Source organism: Haemaphysalis longicornis, unplaced genomic scaffold, assembly GCF_048455015.1.
Source record: "Haemaphysalis longicornis isolate Haplotype H1 unplaced genomic scaffold, Haemaphysalis longicornis Haplotype H1 scaffold_12, whole genome shotgun sequence".
In the NCBI taxonomy this organism is placed as follows: Eukaryota; Metazoa; Arthropoda; class Arachnida; order Ixodida; family Ixodidae; genus Haemaphysalis; species Haemaphysalis longicornis.
Genome location: NW_027526225.1, coordinates 38,312,755 through 38,336,889, shown reverse-complemented (window position 1 = coordinate 38,336,889; position 24,135 = coordinate 38,312,755). Strand labels below are relative to the sequence as shown.

At 52.3% G+C, this 24,135-nt stretch overlaps 2 pseudogenes; both read right to left on the bottom strand.

Moving 5' to 3' along the window:
* Positions 1–5,468: 5,468 nt before the first annotated feature.
* LOC144161563 (26S protease regulatory subunit 6A pseudogene) lies at positions 5,469–8,623 on the bottom strand (annotated as a pseudogene).
* A 4,239-nt stretch (positions 8,624–12,862) lies between these two features.
* Positions 12,863–13,766, bottom strand: LOC144161562 (26S proteasome regulatory subunit 6A-A pseudogene; annotated as a pseudogene).
* Positions 13,767–24,135: the final 10,369 nt, after the last annotated feature.

The window sequence follows — 24,135 nt, the reverse complement described above, 5'->3', positions numbered from 1 at the left end:
TGAGACGTCTTTTCGGTCGCCATTTGCTTGGCGCCTAAATTAATATTTCCGCTCATGTACCGATGGGCGGCCGATAGCTCGGAAGCCGATTGGGATCCATGGGGTTTCGAAGCATTGGCGATGGGCCACTTCCGCTTGGGATATTCCGAAAAACCCATAGGATCGCCTGGACCCGAGGACACGAAGGACGTAAGGGAAACAAAGCCGCCCACAGACCCACCCGTGAACTTACACACCAGTCGGATACCACCTTCCATGGCCTCACCTCTCTACTGCACTCTTTTGGAGAACGCCTTAGAGACCAACGCGCACTGGGACAATCATATCCCATCGCAAACAAACCTTGAACGCTAAAAAAGCTCAAATGCTAAACATTTAAAGGAACACGCCTTTTCTAACCTAATGAATCCACAAAATGCCCGACAACATGCCCAGCTTGCAGATCTGCCCCAACATTCTACCTCGCAAAATGGGAGTTCCCCTTCATATAGCCTTTCACCACCCCAAACAAAACAAGTCCTACATCTGGAAGGCAGAAAGAACTGGCGAGCTCCGAACCGGCTGATTAGGGAATTCTTCTATAACGGGGCACTGAAGGAAGCCAGGACGACGGGAGCCCTGAAGTAAGGGCCCTACCACCTTGGAGAAGAAAACCGAAACGGCAATAAAACGTTTCACTTCACGAATGCCTCCAATCAATCCTGATGACCGCTCATTCTCAGCCATCTCGAGGGCAGACGGCTCAAATAGAACTGCGTTTGTTGCTGTTGCTCCTTCACTGATGGCGCATACCCGCTGTGGGGATTGGCGGAGAAATGGGGTAGTTTGTTAGGGCCACGACCTACTTGGGCTACGTTACGGCTCCCGCTCACCCGCGCTTGCACGCTGATAATGATGCTGATGACAATGGTGACGACTAGTTGCAATCCATACGTCAGTCGACACATTTTGAGCAAGGCTGTCAATATACAAACTAGAAGAGAACGAGCGAGAGCAATATGAGCGGAAGAAAGACCTCCATTCCAAGCAGAGTTCCCTTGCCGTTTACGATCGCCTACACGCGCCCTGAACAAGCTGTAAAAGATGAAAAGAAACCTGAAAGCGGAGAACAAAGGGATAAAATGGGATCCAGTTGTCACAATTTATAAAAACACACTTGGGCTTCTTCATATAAAATGGAAAACTAGAAAGATTGATCCTATCGTAAATGCGAAAATCATGGGTCGAAATACGAAGTACAGTTAAATTCAAGTTCTTAATACTCACACGTGCACTTGTCCTTATCATCATCGTCGTCATCGTCGTCATCGCACGAGCACGGGCCGGCAAGCGCGAGCGGCCTCCACTGAACGCAGTTCCATTGCAGCCGTCCGATCTCGGAGGTTTCCCAAACTCAGCCGCTACCGAGCGCTCTTTGCGCCCTACAACATTTAGCCAGGTGCATTTGCGAGAACAACTTCAGTGGAGGATCTAAGAGGTGGAACCATCGGCGGAGGAGTGCATTCCCTGACATGCCCTGAAATGGACAGCAAGATGGATGCGGCAGTTGTGGCGGCCGCAGAGTACAAGGCGCCTCCCGTGCTTAACTCCTCATCCAGCGACCAGCTCGCAGTCAACGTCGAGAACGGGATCCCGTGTACGTCGCTAACACCCGCCTTGCCACAGAAGGAACAACAGCAGGCGCACGGCAGCATCGGAGTGGCTGCGTCTCACGAGGGCCCAACGCCCGCCGCAAGCGGAAGACAGTGCCCCGTTGTGCCTCAATTGCTGATGCTGATTCATGCCAGCGACAACCAGCAGCGATTGGCTGTGGTCTACGGCGCTTGGCGCTTCCAGCGTCGCCCCACAGCGCAGGTGTACGTGCCACGGCCACCGCCACCGCTCCCGTTGCAGAAACCTGCCGTGGAACAATGCCCAGGAGCAGCAGCCGAGTGGGACCTCTTCTCTGCTGCGAAACGGGTGGCCGCAGCACGACCTCACGTTCGCGATCTTGCGCGTGGTCACGACCAGCATCCTGAGCACCAACGACAGCGGCGAAGCTGTGTGCGCCTACGACCTTCGGCACGCCTTAGGAAGACGAGAGCCCCGCGGGCGCGTTGCGACTGCTGTCTGGCCAGTGCGCATCGCTGACGTTTATATCGACGCTAGTCCAACCCGGCCAATGCGCACTTCGGTTACCCGTCCCCGTTATTTTCGGCAACGGAAAGTAGCGCAGAAGAGGGTCTAAGCGCAGTGGCGGCAACGTCCTTGGCCCGTCTCGGTCGAAGCTGTGAGTGCGAACGGGAATGTGGACGGTGCACGAGCTCACGGTATGCAGCGAGTGAAGAAGCCATGGGGCGTTTATTAAGAAGCACCAGTCATTGTAAATCACCACGCAGCCTAGGGAATTGCCAACTGGTGCCTTCACGTCTGGCGAATATTTTTGTACTAATTTTGTTTTCGAACTTATAAAGGTTTCTCGGCCTTGGCTTTCTTGTTTGTTTTTGCGCGTTTTCTTGAGATTTTATGTACCTCCCCCTAAGGCAGTGTCGCCTTGCTTGGCTTTTCTTCACAATGAAAACGAAAATGACGTCATTGAGTAGGTCGATTCCTATACCAAACATTCGGTGCATTCATGCTAAGCCACCAACAACGTTAACATTGAGTACAATCACTTGTAATTCGGCAACAACATTCCCAACTTCACTGATAAAAGCAAATGACTGTTTCAGGGCGGCTTTCACGAGGCTTTTGGTGCAGCCCTCTTAGCAATTTTTTCCTTACCCCTTCGTCTTTACTAGTCAGGAAAACTGCTTTGGGATGTCTTGAGTCAGTCGCACGCGACTCCTTGAGCGAATGCCCGGATGATGATGATGATAGTGGTCATGGTAGAAGTAGTAGTAGTAGTAGTAAACTTTATTCGCAACAAAGGTGGAGGGGGTTATAGGTCAACCCCCTCCAGTGTTAAAGGCCAACTGCAACGAAAATTTACCCGCCCCAAATTCTGTTTCAACGTGTGGTATGTACCACTAAAGTATCTGATGACCTAATTTTAGGCTCCACACACGCGCAGTATTTTTATTAGAACCGTTCCAAAATACGTCACTTCAGGTAATGCAGCACCTAGCGGAGCGTCCCCGCAACTGTTCGCCACTGCAGCGAACTTCCGGATGTGACGTTTCAGCCGGGACTCCCGGGCAGCCGTCGCCTCTCCTCAGTAGCCCTTCTTACGTGCGGCCTCACGGGAGTGAGCAGCGTAATTGGCGCATCACCGCATGAATAATTCCTATCACACGTTTCCGTAAGGCGAGTAGCTTAAGAAGCGGTGCGTTTTCGAGACATAAAGAGCAAATTCAAAGAGCGCGGGGCCGGTTGACGCGAGGCAATACACCACTGGCGAGCAAGTACGGCAGTAGCATAACGGCTGATTTCGTGGTCACGACGGCGGCCGCAGGCTCTCGGTCGACTCGACGAGCACGCGAGACGCGTGTACGGCCTACGCGAGCCGATACGCTGTTGGCGTGGCTGGTCGGTGCGTTGGGGCGCGAACGAGTACGGCAGCATCGTTTCGCGTCAGCCGAACGGCTCACGCGAAACGATGCAATGTTGTCGTGGATGGTCGGGGCGCGAACTAGCGGGAAGGTAGCTGCGCGGCCCACTGCACGATAGCGGCCGGTCGAAGTTCGAGAGTGCGAGTGGCTCGAGCACGGGCGATGCCAGTTGATACGCTGTTGCGCAGGTCGGGGCGCGAACAAGTACAGCATGCGGCGCACTCCATGGAATCGATTCAGTTCAAACAACTAAAAATAAAAAGCTAGCCACTGTGGGCAACATTTCGCTCACTCGTTAAAAAAAGAAGATAAAGAGGGAGGGGGCATATGGCAGCATTGAGTCTCGGGAAAGGTCACTATGTCACGATGCCAGCTAAGACACTGCAGTGCGTTAGTCGCGGCATTGCATCATTATCTAGAGATTTATTTGGCGCGGGCCCCCTGCTAACAGGAAGAAACTGCCACTGTAAACAAAACTAACAAAATTCTGGATTTGAACCCTGACAACGTATGCGCAGAAACCGTATTCAACACGCTAGCCGGCATGGTTCGACGCTTTTCTCCCACGGTAGCTTTTTTTTTCTCTTCTCACAAACACAGGATGGTTCGATCTGCACAGGGCATATTCGCTGTGCCGGCACCCATCTAACGCTGAACACTGCCTTTTCTGTACCATTTCAGCTCCTAGCTTCGCCACGACATTTCGCGACGCCAGTGTTTTCGTTTTACTGGACGATTATACGCGCGTCTCAGCAGCTCACAGCGAAGGAGTAATGGTTGCAGGAACTTTCCAACCATTTTTCCTGGATGTTTTAAGTGTTTGAAACAACGGACGGCCCGAAACACATCGCATACGCGCCGTGTTCTCGCAGGAAGCAGTAGGAGAATCCCCCAGCTGTGCTCACTCGATTCCTGAGTGCAACGTCACTTCCGGCGAGCCGAATGGCCGGCCGCACTTTCTTTCCAGTTTCGGTTTGAAAATAGCACTTTTGATCTCTGTTTACGATGCAGCCACGGGTATTTTGGCCTCCAAATTTTCTAGGGAGCGCCTTTTAAGGTAATACTGCTGGAACACAGTGCCTTTAGGAAGCCGGAAATGTCGTTGCCGTTGGCCTTCAAGGGTTGAATCCTATTTTTAGGACTCCAGTGGCGAAAGCCCCTAGCTTGGCTCCATGGAGGAAAGAAAAGTATTCTTTCCTTCATGCTTGCCTGTTTCAAACAGTTCTCGCTGACGAGAGAGGTTCGAGCTGGACAATGCCGCCTCCCAGGACTCAAGTAATGTGTTGCAGGTATTCTGTTGCCGTATGGTCGGGCAGTTCCAGAAAGTGTGGAAAATCCCTGCCTTCTGATGGCATTAATGGCATTCGTCGCTGTACTTATCTAAAAACATAAGCGCTAATCTCGACTTATGTGGGTAGGTATTGGTGGTTCAGATGAAATGGCGCATACCTGTTAAGGGAGGCTGCCTAGCAAGCATTGTGTTTAGTCAGCGAATCCAATCAAACAAATTTTAAACAGGAGACCGAGAGGAAGCTGTAGTCCGAATAGTTCACAAAGAAGTGTGACTAGAGAATCTTGGGCATGTCACGCTCTCGCGCCGCTTCGTGGTGGCCTTTTGTGCGGAAAGGGGACTACACTCAAAAAGTAGCTGCCGAGCCTAGAATTTTAGCCTGTCGAGCAGATATCATTTGCTGCTGTTATACCGCCATGGGAAGGCCATGTAAAGTGGGACACGTAAATTAGCAGCAGGAATATTAAGAAAGTTTAGGGTTCTACATTTAAAGTGACGATATCCGTGCCTGAAATTGTTTACAGAAAAAAAAAAACAATTTGGAGCTTGCTAGCGCGGAAACCACCGCGCAAGAAGAAACACAGCAAGTACACCAAACACTGAAAGACCACGAGATTTTAATGAGGGGAGAAATGGTTTCAGTTCCTTCAGATGTAGTAGCCGACGTGGACTTTCTTCCAGGATTGCGCCTCCGTGATGGCGGCCATGTAGTCTTCACGCGTTACCCAGTCGCCGTCTCGCTCCAGGGCAATCATGTTGGCCTTCACGCAGACAGCTTTGCCCTGGGCGCCGTTGAAGTCGTGGGTACAACGGGAAAAGTCCTCGAAGTTGAAATTTTTGGGGCGAACCTCCTCTTGCTCGGGCGCTGTACCGGCCATACACGGCAGAATGATGATGATTGTGGCAACATTTCCCTAAGGATTGGCCAACCAAAGATTGGCCCAAGAGGTTGTAGCGGCACTTCGTCATCGACAGCAAGCGTCCACCATCATCATCAGCGCGTGGCCACGACACGCACGATGAGCCACGCGCCAGAGAACACCCAGGCTGTTGCGCTGCTGGGCCGCATTCCACGGGCAGTCCCCGACTCGCGGGGCTTCTTCTGCCACCGAGTCCTCCTCTGACATCGGTGCCCACATTAATTGGTGACCCGGACGTGATATGCGGGACTGACCAGAACGACTTTATGATCTTAGATCCCTTTTCACTTGGACTACTTAAAGAACTCTGACCGCGGATACACCCTGTACACAGCTTTCCTCGCTAGTTAGTTGCTCATATTCTTCTTTTCTTTTGTCGCGCACCGCGCTAGGGGGGGAGCCCTGTAGCGGCACTTCGTCATCGACAGCAAGCGCCCACCATCATCATCATTGGCTGCTACCTCCATCTCAGCAGCGCGTGGCCACGACACGCACGACGAGCCACGCGCCAGAGAACACCCAGGCTGTTGCGCTGCTCGGCCGCATTCCACGGGCGCTCCCCTACTCGCGGACTCTTGCTGCCTTCGAATTCTCCTCTGCAACTAAATTTAGGGTCAGCCGCATGACCACATCGGCGCCCACAATGTCAAAACGTTCGACGCGTTCGTTGCTACCCAACAAGGAGGAGAGGAAGAAGAAGAGGTTGTCGTTCGTCGCCTGCGAGCTCAAGACTCTTGCTCGGGCCCTGTCCCGTCTCTCCTTGCTGCCTTACACAGCGGAATGATGACGATTGTGGCAGGATCCCCCTAGGGATTGGCCAACCAAAGATTGGCCGAAGAGGTCAAAACGTTCAACGCGTTCGTTGCTACCCAACAAGGAGGAGAGGAAGAAGAAGCGGTTGTCGTTCGTCGCCTGCGAGCTCGACACGTACCGGGGGTACGCGACACAAGAAGCTCTGCAGAAGGCGACGGCCAAAGTGGCTAAAATGTCAAACACCGAATTCGCCAACTTACCCATGGAGATTCTCATCGTCCCAAACAAGCCCTACATAACCACCACAAACATCGGCGTCGTAGACGGGCTTGTCAACGTAGCGGTGGAAAGCTTGAGGTGTCGAGTCTTTATATTATGTGCGGGCGAATGTTTCCCGGTTTTACCGATAAGCATTTTAGCTTCGCCCCTATCATCATCATTCACTTCGTGGAAATGGCGGGATTATTTACTTCCTCATCGTAGTTCACTTTTCGGGAGTGCACCTGCATGATTCGTGACCGGGCATCCACATTGGGGAGCGGCAACTCAATCTTTCTGTCCAGTCTGCCGGATCTCATCAGGGGCGGGTGCCGGTTGTCCGCCCTGTCGGTGGCTGCAATGACCTTGATTACGTCGCTCTGGCTGATCCCGTCCACTTGGATAAGAAGATCAAGCATGGTGCACTGCACCTCTCGGTTTCCGGCGCACGGGGGCCCGGTCGGAACCGGAGCCAACCGCAACGAGGAGGCGGACCGAGCTGCGCGCGTGCTGACCAGACACGGCAGCGCGGCACCTGGCTCGCCTCCGAGGCCTGCGGGAGGCGAAGGGGAAGACGAGGGTGAAGGGGAAGAAGAAGACGAAGAAGAAGCTGAAACGGCGGTCCCAATCACCACCTACAGGGAGGTGCTCGAATGGTACAGGGAAGGCCGCAGGGTCTACCCGCCACCGCACCGTAATCTCAACCGCAGAGAGGCAGTGATCGTGCGACAGCTACAGGTGCGGGCAATCTGGACACCGGTGTTCGCTAAGCACGTGTGCCCCGAACTCTACCAATCGGACGCGTGTGTGTTGTGCGGGGGTGAGAGGGCCACCATGCAGCACATGCTGTGGGGTTGCGGACAACAATTAAGGCAAGAGACTACTAATACGAACGAAATGACCGGGCTTCCACCGCGCATTGAGTGCGCGATCATGAGTGCGGACTGTGGGTTACAGAAGAGAGCTGTCCAGCTCGCGCTCGCGGCCATCGCAAGCCAGCGGCCGAAACCGACGCCTCCATCTCCCGCGAGGGGGGTGCGAGGTAATAGGCAGTAGGTTTGCTCCTACAACGGGGGCTTGAACGCAGGCCAATAAAGATGTTCTTTCTCTCTCTCTGTAGATCCCTCCGTGATCATGTTGTTGTTGTTGATGATGATGATGGTGGTGACGACGACGGAGATGATGATGATGATGACGACGACGATGATGATGATGATGATCTCAAAGATTTTGGCCCGTACCCAAAAGGGGGATTGGCCAGTGCTAAATGGGTTGTTGAAAACGCGGGGACTTCAAAATACTAAATTATTTCCGGAAACAGGCTGTAAAAGGAAACTTAGTTATGAATAAAACTCGAATTAGCCATTAATTAGCACCCTTCAGCAATTCAAAGTAGAAGTGCTTGCTCCCGATGGCATCCAGATCGTCAATATGATCGCCCGAACTTTCTCCCTTGTCTGAGCGAACGCGTCGCTCACCATATTTCCTCTATGGCCGATGCACATCTGAACGAGCTGAGTACCTGTGAGTTTGAGGAAGCTGGGTTTTGCCTGCGCGGCACAGGCCCGAGCCATGAAGGTCTTGTCGGTTCCAGGAGGCTCATAAAGGAGAACGCCTTCTGGATTGTTTTTCCTAAGGTTCGTGATTTTGGTCTTGTGCTTGTAGGGCAGGATGATGGCCTCAACGAGCTCTTTGATCGGTCTGTCGAGACTCCCGATGTCTCTGAACTGCTCCATGGGCCGCTCGTCGGCCTCCATTGCCCTGATGCGCTAGTCGTGCATTTGCGGTGATATCTGCGGGTTGAAGTAGGAGTCCCTTTTAACAACGATGAGATCGATCATAATTATCATGATTCTCCTTGTCGTCGTCATTGTTCGAGCACGTGCTGCCGAGCGCGAGCAGCCTCTCTCGAACGCGGTTCCATAGCAGCCTTCCTACCGCAGAGCTCTTGAATCTCAGTGGCCGTCCATAGCCCTTCGCGCCTCGGAATCGTAAGCCGCAGGCATTTGTGCAGACTGCCAACGAACCAGCTCCAGCTTGGAGGATCCGAAAGGTGGAACTACAGGAGGAAATTTCGTCCACAGACGACTTCAGCGCTTCCAAACGGACAGCACTATGTATGAGGCAGTTGTGGCCGCTGAGGAGTACATCGCTCCTTCCGTGCTCCGTTCCTCAGCCAGTGAACATCTCGCCGTCAACTTCGAGAACGAGATCCCGTGTCCGTCGCTCACGCCCGCTTTGCCGAAGCAGGAACAACAGCGGGCGCACGGCGGCAACGGAGTGGCTGCATCTCACGGGGGCCCAACGCTCGCCACAAGCGGAAGACAGTACCCCGGCATGTCCCGCTTGATCTTGCTGATTCGTGCTAGAGACAACCAGCGACCGTTGGCAGAGGTCTACGGTTCTTGGTGCTACCAGCGTCGCCCCACACCGCAGGAGTACGTTCCACGGTCTCCGCCACAGCTCCAGCTGCACGAACCTCCCACAAAACGATGCCCAAGAGCAGCAGCTGAGTGGGGCCTCTTCTCCGCTGCAAAATGGTGGCCGCACCACAATCTCACTTTCCCGACCTCGCGCGTGTGCGCGGCGTACAACCCGACTCCCAACGACGGCGGCGACGCTGTGTGCACCTACGACCTCCAGCACGCCTTGGGACGACGAGAGCCTCGTGTGCGTTGCGACTGCTGCCTGGCCAGTGCTCATCGCGGGCGTCCGTACCGACGCTAGTCCAACCCGGCGAATGCGCACATCGGTCATCAGCCACCATTCTTTCCAGCCACAGAGAGTAGCCTGTGAGGGGTTGTGGACGCAAAGACCGCCACTTGCTTGGAATGTACCGGCCGAAGCTAGGAAAGCGGATGAGGATGCGGACGGTGCACGAGCTCACGGTATAGAGGTAGTGCAAAAGAAAACCGGGTTTTCATTGAGAAGCGCCAGGCATTGGACACATCATAATGATTCGCGAATTGACAGCTGGAATCTTGAAATCTGAAGAATATTTTTGTAGTGATCACGTTTTTTGAACTGATAAAGATCTTTCGCCCGTGGCTTCCTTTTTTTGTGCTTGAGATTTTATGTACCTTCTCCTATACACATATGGCCGCTTGGTTGGAATTTTTCCGCAAGGAAGCCGGAACGGACTTCATTGGAGGCTTGGTTTTTAGATGCGACGCATCTCTTTAACTCGCCTTGTCCGCCGTAGTCGGCGTAGTCCGCACGTCTTTCCACCATTCTCCTCGCCGAGCCAGCTGCGCGCTAACGCCGCTCTCTCACCGCAGCGCCATCTGCGTTTAGCGCTCGCTGGCGCTCGCTCCCGTCGCCGTGCCAGCTGTGTGTCAGCGCGCGTTAGCGCTCGGTTAAACACATGCGCATGCGCTGCTCTCTCTCATTCCGCTACATCTAAACGCGGTAACTGCGCCACTCCATTCAGTCGTTCCGCCGCCGTTCCGCCGCCGTTCCGCCGCGCCACTCCGCCGATGACATCCGATGACCACCGATGATTTGAATGGAGACTAACAGGCCTGCTATCGGGATGGACTTGCTAACATAACGGAAACGCAACGGAAACCCACGATGCGTCGCATCTACCCATGGTTCCCCTCGCGGGAAGATGGTGTACATTTTCTCCCAAACATGTCACATCCGTGTTAACCCGGCAATGGCATTTACACTCGGTATCATCACATTAACTCTGCAACATCGTTCGTGCCTGCGCTGCTAAAAGCAAATTACTCTTTTAGGCTGGCCTCCACAACGGAGCAGTAACTGCCGCTTTAACAATTTTTCATTTGCCCGGCATCCTCAATCGCCACATAAAAAAATTTCGGGTAGCTTGCACTCACGCGCAAGTATTTAATGGCGGAGCTGTTGCAGGTGATCTTTGACGCACACAACACTGCGTTTTAGTATTGTTGTGGTGTCGTGGTTGACGTCGGAGGCGTGTCATTTCAATGACCTTATGTTGAGCAAGGCCAGAGTGAGCTCGTCGTTTTGATCGACGTTTTCCGACGGCACTCGGCAAGCGCGACTTATCGTTTCTGGCGGATACTTTGCACACCCAGCCTGTCGAAGCAGAGCGGCCTCTTTGCATTCGAACGTGCGAACTACCCGTATAGGCCAGTCCATGCATGGAGTCAATGATCACCTGCAGCAGTTTGGACATTCAAGTCGCTACGGTACAGAGCGCATGCGCCCGACGACACGAGGATGAACGAATGAGGAAAGTACGCTAAGACGTGTCTTCTCGTTCCACCAAGTGTTGCCACGATATGGCGAACGCTGCGGTTTTTTTATGGGCAGTGTTGCCCAATCTCCCCAAGTGGGTATGCCTCGCATGACGAACGTGCTCTAGAGGCAGGCGTACAGGAACGCTCGCCATTTTTTTTTATATTTTTAACTGCGGACACTATACATAAACGATTTGCTCAACAGCTTCGCTGTTAAAAATCTTCTCTTGAATGTGTCAAGCCAGCCGCACGCGCCTTCCCTTAAAAGGTCGAGCGAACGCCGGAATTATGATGCTGCTTGTGCTGATGATGATGACGACGGTTCCACTGGTCCAGAGAAACCGGCACATACCTACTAAAAGGGATCGACGAAGAAGAATTCTGCTTAGTCAGAAAATCTGGTTGAATGAACTCGGCACAGGAGAACGAAAGCAAAGCTGCAGTTTGGATGGCAACTAGCCGGAGCAGAGAATCCCGAGGATGCCGCGCTCCAGCGCCGCGTCGTGATAAATTGTGTGGCAAGATGAAGAAACCCAAGTAGTAGCTACAAAGCGCGGCATTTGATTGGCCCTGTCGATCCGAAGTCATTTGCTGCTTTTATGCCACTACGGATAGGCGACGTAAAGTCGGGCATCTTGATGGCCAGCATGCTTATGATGAGCAGGGTAGGGATCAGTGGCACCTTGATATAAAAATAACTGTGGCACTTAATACGCTCTTTAAATGTACTCTCAACGGGTGGACGAGGCACTGAGCCTGGTTGATAAACAATACGCCCATAGACAGGGATTTTAGGACACATGGGTTCCTTGAGGCTACGGCTTAGGCTTGGCTTTTGTTTTGTTTTGTGCCTTCATCAATCAGTGGTTGTCCTTTCTCTGGACGATAGCTTGGACAGCAATAAAGGTTGTCCATTTTTAACTTCTTCCCCCCCCCATTTCCCATTAAATACAATAGGCCCCTCTTATCAAATGAACATCTTCGCGAAGGAGATACATATATGTGAAACAACTTAAGGCATAGTTGACAGCAAACACCAGGTTAACATGGCGACGCAGGGACATTCCAAGAGGCTGAACATAAAGAACCACGCCTTGAAAGGTCCATGTGTACCTGACAAAGTGAAATATCTTTAAATTATTTCCCCTCAATTTGTTACGCCTCGTACAATATTTCTTCCGGCAATTCACCCTCAAACAAGTGGAATTGTCAGCGCTTCAGTATTTGCTTTCATATTGGTATGATCGAACTGCTTTAACATTTCGTTGAGCCTGTATGACCCCACTCGCGAAGCATACGTGAGTGATGCAGCCTGTAGTTACAGACAATCGCTTGGAGCAGCAGGCTAAGCAGATGAACTTCTATTGGCGCTATGATTATATGCATCAATTCTTACCAAAAACGGGACTGTAGAACATTTTGTCCAAGAATTAAACTGTTTATTGTTTGTACATTTTGTGTGTAAAGCGAAAATGTGGTTTCTGCAATTATTGGAACCCCCGCCTTGGTGGCTCAGTGGCTAAGGCGTTGCGCTGCTGAGCACGAGGTCGCGGGTTCGATTCCTGGCCGCGGCGGCCGCTTTTCTGATGGAGGCAAAAAGCAAAAACGGCCGTGTGTACGAGATTTCGGCGCACGTTAAAGATCCCCAGGTGGTCACAATTAATCCGGAGCCCTCCACTACGGCGCGCCTCATCACCTGCGTTGCGTCGGCGCGTTAAACCCTACAATCAAAAAAATCAATTATTGGAACACATATACTATTTAGCGCCAGTTAGGGAGGAAAATACTGCACAGCAATTAAACGAACATAGCAATTAAACGAACACGAGGGTTTAATGAGTAGGGGTGCACAGTAGTTCCCTTAGGCGTAGTAGTCAAGATCCCTTAGGCGTAGTAGTCAAGATTAACTTTCTTCCTGGATTGCACTTTTATGATGGTGCGCATGTAGTCCTCGTCAGTATTCTTGAAGCCGTCTCGGCCCAGGGCAGTCATGCCGGCGTAGACGCAGACCGCTTTGCACTGGGATCCGTTAACGTAGTGGGTGCAACGGGAAAATTCCTCGAAGTTGACGTCCTTATCGTAGTTCCCCTTTTAGGAGTGGATCTGCATGATTTGTGCCCCAACCTCCTCATCGGGGAGCGGCAACTCAATCTTCCCCTCCAGTCGGCCGGACCTCAGGAGGTCCTGGTGCAGGATGACCATTCTGTTGGTTGCTGCAATGACATTGGTGTCATCGCTGGGGTTGATCTCGTCCAGCTGACTGAGAAGCTCGAGCATGGTTCACTGCCCCTCTCTGTCGCTATCCCTCCATCAGTCGAATCGCTTGCACGCGATGGCATCAAGCTCATCGACGAATATGATCGCCGGATGCCAGAGCGAACGCGTCTCTCGCCATCTTTCCTCCGTCGCCGATGGACATCTGAACGAGCTGGGTACCTGCGAGTTTGATGAATGTGGATTTGGTTTACGCAGCGCACGCCCGAGCCATGAGTGTACTAGTATCATTCTAGGAGCCCGTAAAAAAGCACTCCTTTCGGAGGATTTTTTTTCTGATGTCCGGTAACTTTTCCTTGTGCGTCTTGGGCAGGACAACGGTTTTCTATCTGTTTAGCGAGACAACCGATGTCGCTGAACTGCTCGGTGGGTTGCTCGTCTGCTCCCATGGCACTCACGCGCGAGTACCAGTAGCGTCTCCAGGAAAGTTCCTCTTTACAACGATGAGGTCGCCGACGCGCAGCTTTTCGGCATCTGCGAACCCGATGAGTGGTCTAGAAAACGTCTGACGCATGACCGTGTTGATGATAACTGATTGATTGATTGATTGATTGATTGATTGATTGATTGATTGATTGATTGATTGATTGATTGATTGATTGATTGATTGATTGATTGATTGATTGATTGATCGATTGATTGATTGATTGTAGGGTTTAACACATGCCGACGCAACGCAGGCGATGAGGCGCGTCGTAGTGGAAGGCTCCGGATTAATTTTGACCACCCGGGGATCTTTAACGTGCGCCGAAATCTCGTACACACGGGCCTTTTTGCTTTTCGCAAAAACGCCTTTGCTGTTGATAGCCCACTTGCCCTTGCGCTGCGTGCCGAGGTCTACTCAGCCACCGTCATCTTCACTATGTTTGTCGGTGTCGACGTCGAGCCCGTTGACCCCGCAAGCCACCCGGTATTGAGGCTTCGTGTCGCGGAGCTCCATGATCTGCTCTTGCAGCTGCGGCGCGTTGGCGATGTCCATGATCTCACGCCTTATTTGCGCGATTTCGCCGTCCAGTACCTCCGCTCTGCGAATGATTTCCTCCATGGTAGTCTTGGAAACGCTGTCGCCAGCAGTTTGGTCCGCTTTACGCAGTGACACTTCTTCAATCGCAGGAATCAGCAGCCGCTACAAGATACCCACATCGTCTGGACGCCAGGACATGCGGCGGTACAGGCGAATCCAGCGGCTTACACCGCAGTTCTCGGACAAAAACACCGGGCACTCCCTTCCACCGCTTTTCGAGTCACAGCAACTCAAGGCGCAGAGACAATACCTAACACATATCGGGACCTCCTCGAACACTACCGGAACGAACGACAGAAATCCCCTGCTCCACATCACAAGCTCGACCGCAAACAATATACCACCTGGCGCCGCTTACAAACCAACACGTATCAAGATGGAACTTTACTTCATGCGATATACCCCGAACTCTAGCACCGCGTCAATGTCAGTACTGCGAAGGCGAACCTAACATGCTGCTACACATGGTGCTGTACTGTCCCAACACGCCAACACCAGCTCTGTGGCCACTGCCAACACCTCAACCACCCTGTCAAGCACTGCTGTCCAACCCGACCATGGATGTCGAGCTCCGGGTGACAACCAGGGTGGCGCGGGCGGCTGAACACCACGGCTTCTTGGACTGAGGAAGCAGGACTTCAATGACCGTTTTTTTAAATAAATGTTTATTCCTCCTCGAATCATAGTTTCGTAAAGTCGACACACTAGCCAACAAAGCTCGCGATACGACCAATCCCCAATGTGGGATTGGCCCTGTGCCTGATCAGCATAGGGTCGAACCAGCTAATTCACCCCTCCGCTCTCCCACTGCCTGACCAGCCCGGAGGCGAACCAGCGACTCCACCTCTCCGCTCTCCACCAGCCAGACCAGCCCGGAGGCAAACCAGCTAATTCACCTCTCCGCTCTCCACCCGCCTGACCAGCACGGCGGCGAACCAGCGAATTCCCCTCTCCACTCGCCACCCCCCGCCCTGACCAGCACGGAGGCGAACCTGCGACTTCACCTCTCCGTTCTCCACCCGCCTGACCAGCACGGAGGCGAACCAGCGACTTCTCCTCTCCGCTCTCCACCCGCCTGACCAGCACGGGGCCAAACCAGCCAATTCACCTTTCTGCTCTCCACCCGCCTAACCAGCACGGATGCGAACCAGCGAATTCACCTCTCCGCTCTCCACCCGCCTGACCAGCACCGAGGCAAATCAGCGAATTCACTTCTCCGCTCTCCGCCCGCCTGAGCAGCACGGAGGCGAACCAGCGACTTCACCTCTCTGCTCTCCACCCGCCTGACCAGAACTGAGGCGAACCAGTGACTTCTCCTCCCCGCTCTTCACCCGCCTGACCCACACGGGGTCAAACCAGCGAATTCACCTCTCCGCTCTCCACCCACCTGACCAGAACCTAGGCGAACCAGCTAATTCACCTCTCCGATCTCCACCCGCCTGACCAGAACTGAGGCGAACCAGTGACTTCTCTCCGCTCTCCACCCGCCTGACCAGCATGGGGTCAAACCAGCGAATTCACCTCTCCGCTCTCCACCCGCCTGACCAGAACTGAGGCGAACCAGCGACTTCTCCTCTCCCCTCTCCACCCGCCTGACCAGCACGTACGGGATCAAACTAGTGAATTCACCTCTCCGCTCTCCACCCGCCTGACCAGCACGGAGGCGAACCAGTGAATTCACCTCCGCTCTCCACCCGCCTGACCAGAACTGAGGCGAACCAGCGACTTCTCCCCTCCGCTCTCCACCCGCCTGACCAGCACGGGATCAAACTAGTGAATTCACATCTCCGCTCTCCACCCGCCTGACCAGCACGGGGTCAAACCAGCGAATTCACCTCTCTGCTCTCCACCCGCCTGACCAGAATTGAGGCGAACCAGCGACTTCTCCTCTCCGCTCTCCACCCGCCTGACCAGCACGGCATCAAACTAGTGAATTCACCTCTCCGCTCTCCACCCGCCTGACCAGCACGTAGCCGAACCAGCGAATTCGCATCTCCGCTCTCTACCCGCCTGACCAGAACTGAGGCGAACCAGCGACTTCTCCTCTCCCCTCTCCACCCGCCTGACCAGCACGGGATCAAACCAGCGAATTCACCTCTCCGCTCTCCACCCGCCTGACCAGCACGGAGGCGAACCAGCGAATTCACCTCTTCGCTCTCCACCCGCCTGACCAGAACTGAGGTGAACCAGCGAATTCACCTCTCCGGTCTCCACCCGCTGACCAGAACTGAGGCAAACCAGCGACTTCTCCTCTCCGCTCTCCACCCGCCTGACCAGCACGGGGTCAAACCAGCTAATTCACCTCTCCGCTCTCCCGCCGCCTGACCAGCACGGAGGCGAACCAGCGAATTCACCTCTCCGCTCTCCACCCGCCTGACCAACACGGAGGCGAACCAGCGACTTCACCTCTCCGCTCTCCACCCGCCTGACCAGAACTGAGGCGAACCAGCGAAATCACCTCTCCGCTCTACACCCACCTGACCAGCACGGAGGTGAACCAGCGGCTTCACCTCTCCGCTCTCCACCCGCCTGACCAGCACGGGGTCAAACCAGCTAATTCACCTCTCCGCTCTCCCGCCGCCTGACCAGCACGGAGGCGAACCAGCGAATTAACCTCTCCGCTCTCCACTCCCCTGACCAGCACGGAGGCGAACCAGCGGCTTCACCTCTCCGCTCTCCACCCACCTGACCAGCATGGAGGCGAACCAGCGACTCCTCTCCGCTCTCCACCCGCCTGACCAGCACGGGGTCAAACCAGCGAATTCACCTCTCCACTCTCCCGCCGCCTGACCAGCATGGAGGCGAACCGCCGAATTCACCTCTCCGCTCTCCACCCGCCTGACCAGCACGGAGGCGAACCAGCGACTTCACCTGTCCGCTCTCCACCCGCATGACCAGAAGTGAGGCAAACCAACAAATTCACCTCTCCGCTCTACACCCGCCTGACAAGCACGGAGGCGAACCAGCGAATTCAGCTCTCCACTCTCCACCCGCCTGACCAGCACGGAGGCGCACCATCGACTTCACCTCTCCGGGAGACGTGGTAAACAAAACCCGGTGACACAGATTTATTCCGCTGGACGCCGAGTGTTCTCAATCTGCCTACTTCTTTCCGCCGTCTGGGAAACTCACCCACTTATAAACGGATATGGCCGATTACCTCACTATTCCTACCGTCTCGAACTTCCACCGGACTTCCTGTGTTTTTGCAGTGCGGCCGCCACTTCCGTCTCTCACTCTCTGACGCAATGTTCGAAAACCTCCTCATAGATTCAACGACTGCTTCACCAAACTGGACTTTCATTTTAAAACAGCTACGGACATTTATGGCGAACTCTTATAATTGGAGCACCTCCTGCTTTTTTCTCTGCTCCCTATCCGGTTCTTTCTTTTTCCACACTGTTAACACTTTTTCTACTCCACTTCACAATAAAGACGTTTTGCTACTTGTTTTTTTTTAGTTACTTTCAATCACATACTTAATTACCGACTGCCTTCCTACGCTCAATGTAATGGCTGTTCGAGCGTATGAAACGTGTAAAGAAGTTTTTTAGCCTGCAAATTGGCTTTTCTTTGAATTGAATTCAGTTAAAAGAAACTCTATTGATCGCCGGCAACAGACAATGTATCCACTATGCCCAGACCTAGCCACTCGTCGATCTTGGTGGTATTCTACTAAGCAACGCTTCCGCTACTCACTGCGAGGGTGGACGCCCTTGTCCCCGAAGGGAGGCCGTCGGCCCGCAGCGTTCTCTCAGGTGCTGCCGTTCGAGAACCGTTAGGACCTACTGGACGGCTGATAGTTGAATGTCCTTGTCGTAACCGCGTATGGCATCTTGTAACCACGGCGGAAGGTTGGTACTGGTTGTAGCTTCGTCTGGCCGCACTTCACAATCCCATAACAAATGGGCGGCTGCTGCCCTAGAGTTATTGCACAACACACACGCGTCGTCCATGCAGAGTTCTGGTTGGATATGATTCATATTGACCGGGGTGATTAATGGATTCGTCTGTAGCTGTCTGCACGTATGCACTTGTTCTCTGGTCAACTCGGGGTGAGACGGCGCCAGCACCCTCCGCTTATTCCTGTAGTATTTAATGATATATTGAAAGGTACCGTACCTATCCTTTGCCTATGTCCGCCACTCTACAGCCGAACCCATTACCGCCGCGCGGACTGCTAATCCTCGCGTCACTTAATTTGCCGCCTCGTTGTGGTTGCAACTGATTCTAAAGCATCGTTCCCTGCGTGAGCGGGGAACCACTTGACTGCTACCTTGCGTCCGTTGATGTTCACAGATTCAAGCAACCGCACTTCTCCGCAGCACATCCGGCCTTTGGCGAAGTTACGCACTGCACTTTTGGAGTCACTTAGCACGGTCGTTGTTTCTGGGTCCGCTATGGCCAGGGCGATGGCCAACTCTTCTGCACACTGGGCTCCCCGTGTAACGATGCTCGCAGCGTTCACCATGACTCCCGTCTTTGCATCGATGACTACAGCTGCAAAGCATCGGCGGTCGCTGTACTCTGCAGCGTCTACGAATCTGGTGCCGGGCACGCTCAGGTGCTGCTCTAACATGGCCTTTGCCCTGGCCATTCTTCTATCCTTGTTGTAAGTTGGGTCCATGTTCTTTGGTAGAGGATCTCACTCTGGTAGCATTCCGGATGACGGCCGGGATGTCTCGTTCTTCTTGCTTGCCATGGCTCTTTATGGTGGACGCCGTTTTCATTCCGAGTCGGGCAAGCATAGATCTTCCCGTCTTCGATTCCTTGACCCGCGCGGTCTGAGCTACTTGCTGGGCTTCCATGATTTCCTCCGGGGTGCTATGGATTCCAAGCTCTATGGCTGCCTTGTACGACTTTCTTGTGGCAGCGTTCAGGCGGTTACGCTCTTGAAGTAGCCAGTTGTGGAAGACCGCGGCGTACGCAACGTGACTTATTTGCAAATGAGTGGATCAACCTAAGTAGGCTGTCCTCTCTCATGCCGGATTTTCTGTTTGCCACTCGTTTTAAGAGCTGCGGGGCAGCCGTGACCTTGCCAAACAGACGGGTAACCATGTCGTCGTTTCTGCGATTATTTAAATCAGGAAGACCAGCACTCTGATTTTAGCGGCCTACGGGATCGTTTTCCCGATGCTGGTCTGTAATTTGATGTTACTCTCTTGCCGGAGTCTTGACGTTGGCTGGATCATTAGTAGCTCCGATTTGCTAGGGGAGCAAACCAGGCCCGGGCCTTGTAGCTGTTTTTCTATGGCGTCCACCGCTAGCTGCAGGGAGAATTCGATGTGGCCATCGCATCCACCCGGCCCCCATAGCGTGATGTCGTCCGCATAGATAGTGTGGCGGACATCGGGTATTGATTCCAGTCGTCTTGCCACTCGAATGATGACTACATTGAAGAGCAGTGGTGATATCACCGATCCTTGGGGGATACCCACGCTTCCTAGTTTTCGTTCGTCCATCGTATGGTCTCCTGCTTGAATATGTGCTTTGCGGCACTAGAGGAAGTCGCGCACGTAGTTGTACGTACGCTCCCCCATCGCAGGACGCTGATCTGGGAAAGGATGGTAGAGTGTTTCAACTTGTCAAAAACCAATCCCACTATGGCTTGGTTGTCCCTTGTTCTGTTGTCAATGACTTCCTGTGTGTACTGTGTGCTTAATTTGTTTGAAAATCCGATCATAGAATGGGGGTACAGGTCATTCTCTTCCAAGTACGCTTGCCATTGATTCATGAGGACGTGCTCAAGCACTTTCTCCACGCACGATGTCAGGCAAATCGGTCGTAGGTTATCGATACCTGGGGGCTTGACTGGTATGGGTATTTGTATCGTCTTTGCTGATTTACAATTTTTGGGTAGTTTGCCCTCCTTCCACCACTTGTTGAACAGGGCCGTGAGGGTGGCTAACGTCGGTTCGTTGAGGTGTTTGAGCACCTTATTTGTCACCCGGTCCGGTCCTGCTGCCGACCGGCAATTCTGTTCCTGGACCGCTGCACGTACCTCCCAGAGTTAGATGTCTCTATCCAACTCGTCGTTGGCGGGTCCCTGGTAGTCTGGATGTCTTTCCTCTGAGACGGCCGGTAGATACTAGTCACCAATCCGCTTGAACGTCTCCTCCTTGCAACGCTTTTTAAAAAAAATGGCTTTTATCCCCGTTCAGTTATTTTATATTGGCTCTAAACCTGCCATAGCCCTGCTTGAGTGGGTATTGTTCCCCACTTTATTTTTCCGTTTTTCTTGGGGGTACAGAGGACACGGAATTTTTAAAAGGATTTCAAAGGCTGCGTCCTTGCAGGTTCAAGTGGCGACAATCCTTGGCGCCTGCCATGCGCGCACGTATGGTGTTCCCAAGCGTGCGCAAGCCAGCATAGCGGTGGAGCTCTTCGACGCAATTGTGATGGGGAAGGCCAGTTATAGCCCTCAAAGCCTCCCGATACAAGACCTCTAGCTGGTGATGTTGGTGCTTTGTGGGATAACACATGGCACCGTAGACCTCTGTGTATTCCAGCACGGTCTGCACAAGCCGTCGAGCGATATCTTGCGGAGCACCACCGAAGATCCCAGAGATACCACGTATGGTTTTAAGGGAAACGTCGCCACGGTGGTCTGAGCTGTTTTATCCACTCTTGAGCTCCCCATTTTCATAAAATACACCTAGTCTGTGGATGCCGCCTTCAGGATCCAGCTGGAGGGCATGCTTTACTATATGAATACGTTATTGGTTAGGGGCTTTGCCGCGCACAGCTAAGTAATTTGCTTTTGTTACTGACACCTTCACGCCGGTGGGTATCAGGAGGGTTGTAAATGTCCCAACGTATGTTTCAAGCGCTTTACGGCGCATTCAGTCGCACGGCGATCGTTGGCCTCCGTTCATATTGCCAGGTCGTCAGCATAGTCCGTGATTACAACCCCTGCGATGGCAGCAACGCCTTTTAATAGCATGGATATTACAATATAAAACAATATCGGAGGCCTAATTGTGACCAAAAGTACTCTGCAGGTGTCCTTAAAATCTGCGTATCCACACTCCCCGAGCGTATTTCAAATGTTCTGTCTGCCAGGAAGGTTCGTACAAAGTTGATGGATTTACCAGGGTAAGCTTCACAAAAGGCTTCAGTACCGCTTCGTGGAAGATGATGTCTAAGTATGGTAATATTTCGGGCAGCTGCGTGCACCGTCTCGTTTCTGTCGAGGGAAATATAGCCTGGGTCTACACAATCTAGATGTGGGAGATGATCTTTGATTGAGGTCAAAATCTTGCGTGCTGAGGGTGAGGTGCGGCCGATATTATAGTTGCGGCAAGTTTGTTGTGAGTCTGAAGATTGTCACGTAGTTCGATAAAGCCGTGGCCGCTGCCAAAGCGATGGCTGTCTGTTTACAGGTAGCTGAATTCGAGTGGATGGCAACCAGTCCTGAGCGGGACCCGCAGTGAACGGAGCGAGGTCCGTGAATCAGGTGTCCGGTTTGTTGTGGTATTTTGCTCGAAGGGTTGCATGCGCACGTGCTTTGGAGTGGGAGGGAAGAAATTAGTAAATGGGGAGGGCGGTAGCGACACGCTGGGGGGTATCAGAAGGCGGGAGTGTGGTTTGGCTAGGTTTGTGTATAACAGTAGCGGTGAGGGCAAAACAAGTGATTCGCCTACCCCGCTGTGCTTCGAAGAATTCAAAAAGGGGATTGTGAATACCTAATGACAGCAGGCTGGCTTTAGGCACGATAGTGGAGAAACCATGGTCCCAAAAAACAAGACACCTGCCGTCTTTTCCAAGCCCTACTGCCCAGCCGCATGGAAATCGGTTCTCCGTACGTCGGCCTCAAACCAGAAGAGCATTCCAAATCACACAGCTGTAAAAGAAAACACACAAACCGAGAATTATTTTCCGAGCCTGTCCTCATGGTATTCTGTGATAGAGAAGTTTACTGCATCTTACGCGGTATACCGTTTTACAGGTCACCGGTTTACAATATGTGGTTCGAAGTGTTTATTGGCAGTGCTTCTGAAAAAGGTCGCCCGGCAAGAACATGTAATGCCAGTGCACAAAAACAGTTACTAGTGCGCGTTCCTGAGATGGTAATGGCTTGAAGGTACAGGAACTTTGAATATCTTCATAGGAATTAATACGCTTTTATGGGTACATCAGTTGGATGAACTAACCGTTAAACCCGAGATTCAAATTCGGTGCAACCTTGGTCCTGGCTTCGAAGTAGCAATCACAGCGCCAAGAAGCTTCAATCGCCGTTTACGACTGATGAACATAACATGTTACGAAAAATAGCACATTTTGTCGATCAAAAGTATTGGTTCGTCGCAAAATACAAAAACGTACCACTGAACTTCCCGAAACGTGCACAAATACAAATGACTGCTGTAGTAAAAGTTAACACGATAGTCCATTAACTCTGACTGGGAATCCCTATCTCGCCACGTTTCGGCGGTGCAGTTGTCTCCCCTGCACTTAGTTGAAAATCCGGTGATTAGTCGGCGCTCCGATGTCTTGGCTGACATTCCCCCGGTCAGCGATCCCATGACACATCGCAAAACGAGTGCACATGTGTGATGTCACAGGCTCAGTATCGATTGTTAATCGTTGCGCACAGTGAATCATGAGTCGATTCTTAATAGAACACACATATAAATGAGAGTAAAATATTCGCTCGAAAGTTTTCGACGGCGAGTTCATGTCGACAACTAAGAGTCCACAAGGCAGGATTTGGTAGGTGCTGGTTGCTGCAAACGAAAGAAATTTCACCCTGTTATTTTTATGTCAAACATTGGTACAAAGGAAGAGACAGAAGCAAGAAAAAAATAAAATCAAAGCTTCTTTCTTTAGAGAAAGGCAGTTAAAACCCGAACCTTTCTCTCATACAATATCAGTCACAGCCGAAGTCCTAAATTCAGTCAGCCAATGTTCAAAGCAAAATCCAACAATGCTAAGAGGTGTATTTCCGCATCAGCGCCAAGTGTGTGTATTGCCAAACTGTGTTATGCGTATACGAGAGGTCCATGAGTTAGACAAAGACATCCGATTTTTATGTGTTGGGGTGTGAGACTTATGTAGTCTTTGTAAAATTGTACGTGCAAAGTTCGCTTCGCTGCACTGTGTTTTGCCGCGACGTCAACGCTACCACTGAGGCTTCCAAAGCTTCTCTTTAAAACGACACGATATGCTCATTGGTAGTTTTCGTGTAGTACACTAGAAGTAACTGAAGGAAAGTACGTATGTGTTTACGCCAGTGCCGGCACCTAGCAAGCAATTTATCGGAGTAAGCACTCACGCATGTATCCTTCTTTAATCGTTGATTTAGTTGTGTTTCACCTTAAAGTTACCTAGTTCGGCTACATAGCGCAGAGGTTTGGGGATTGCGAGCTACATACGTGCCTAAAGTGTCCGCGACGACAAAATGCGACATCATTCAGTTTGAAAGAAATCGCATTTCGACTTCGGTGCCCTCCTCAGCTCGATAGCGACCACGAAAGCCAATTACGACAGCTCACACAAAAAAAACTCAAGAAATATTGATAAACTTCCAAATTTCGCGTTACAGTGACATAATATGGGCAGGAGCCACGTATGGGTATGCAATAAAAACATACTTATGAGGGGGTTACCATACGTTTGCATCCAAATGGTGCGTTAAAGCGGAACTAGAGCACCACTAAAACCGTCAATCAAGTTTCTTGCCGGCGGCTTTTGTCGGCGGTAGCTAGTCGCACTACCAAGCTTCCGTCCCGTCACAGAGATGTCTCCAGTAAGAGGCTCGGGTATCGACACTGCTTCATGTGTACGGTTTTTCGTTTCCGGGTAAAACCTGATTTTTCCCGAATTTAACACCCCGAACATGTCTAAAAGGGATTCGAAT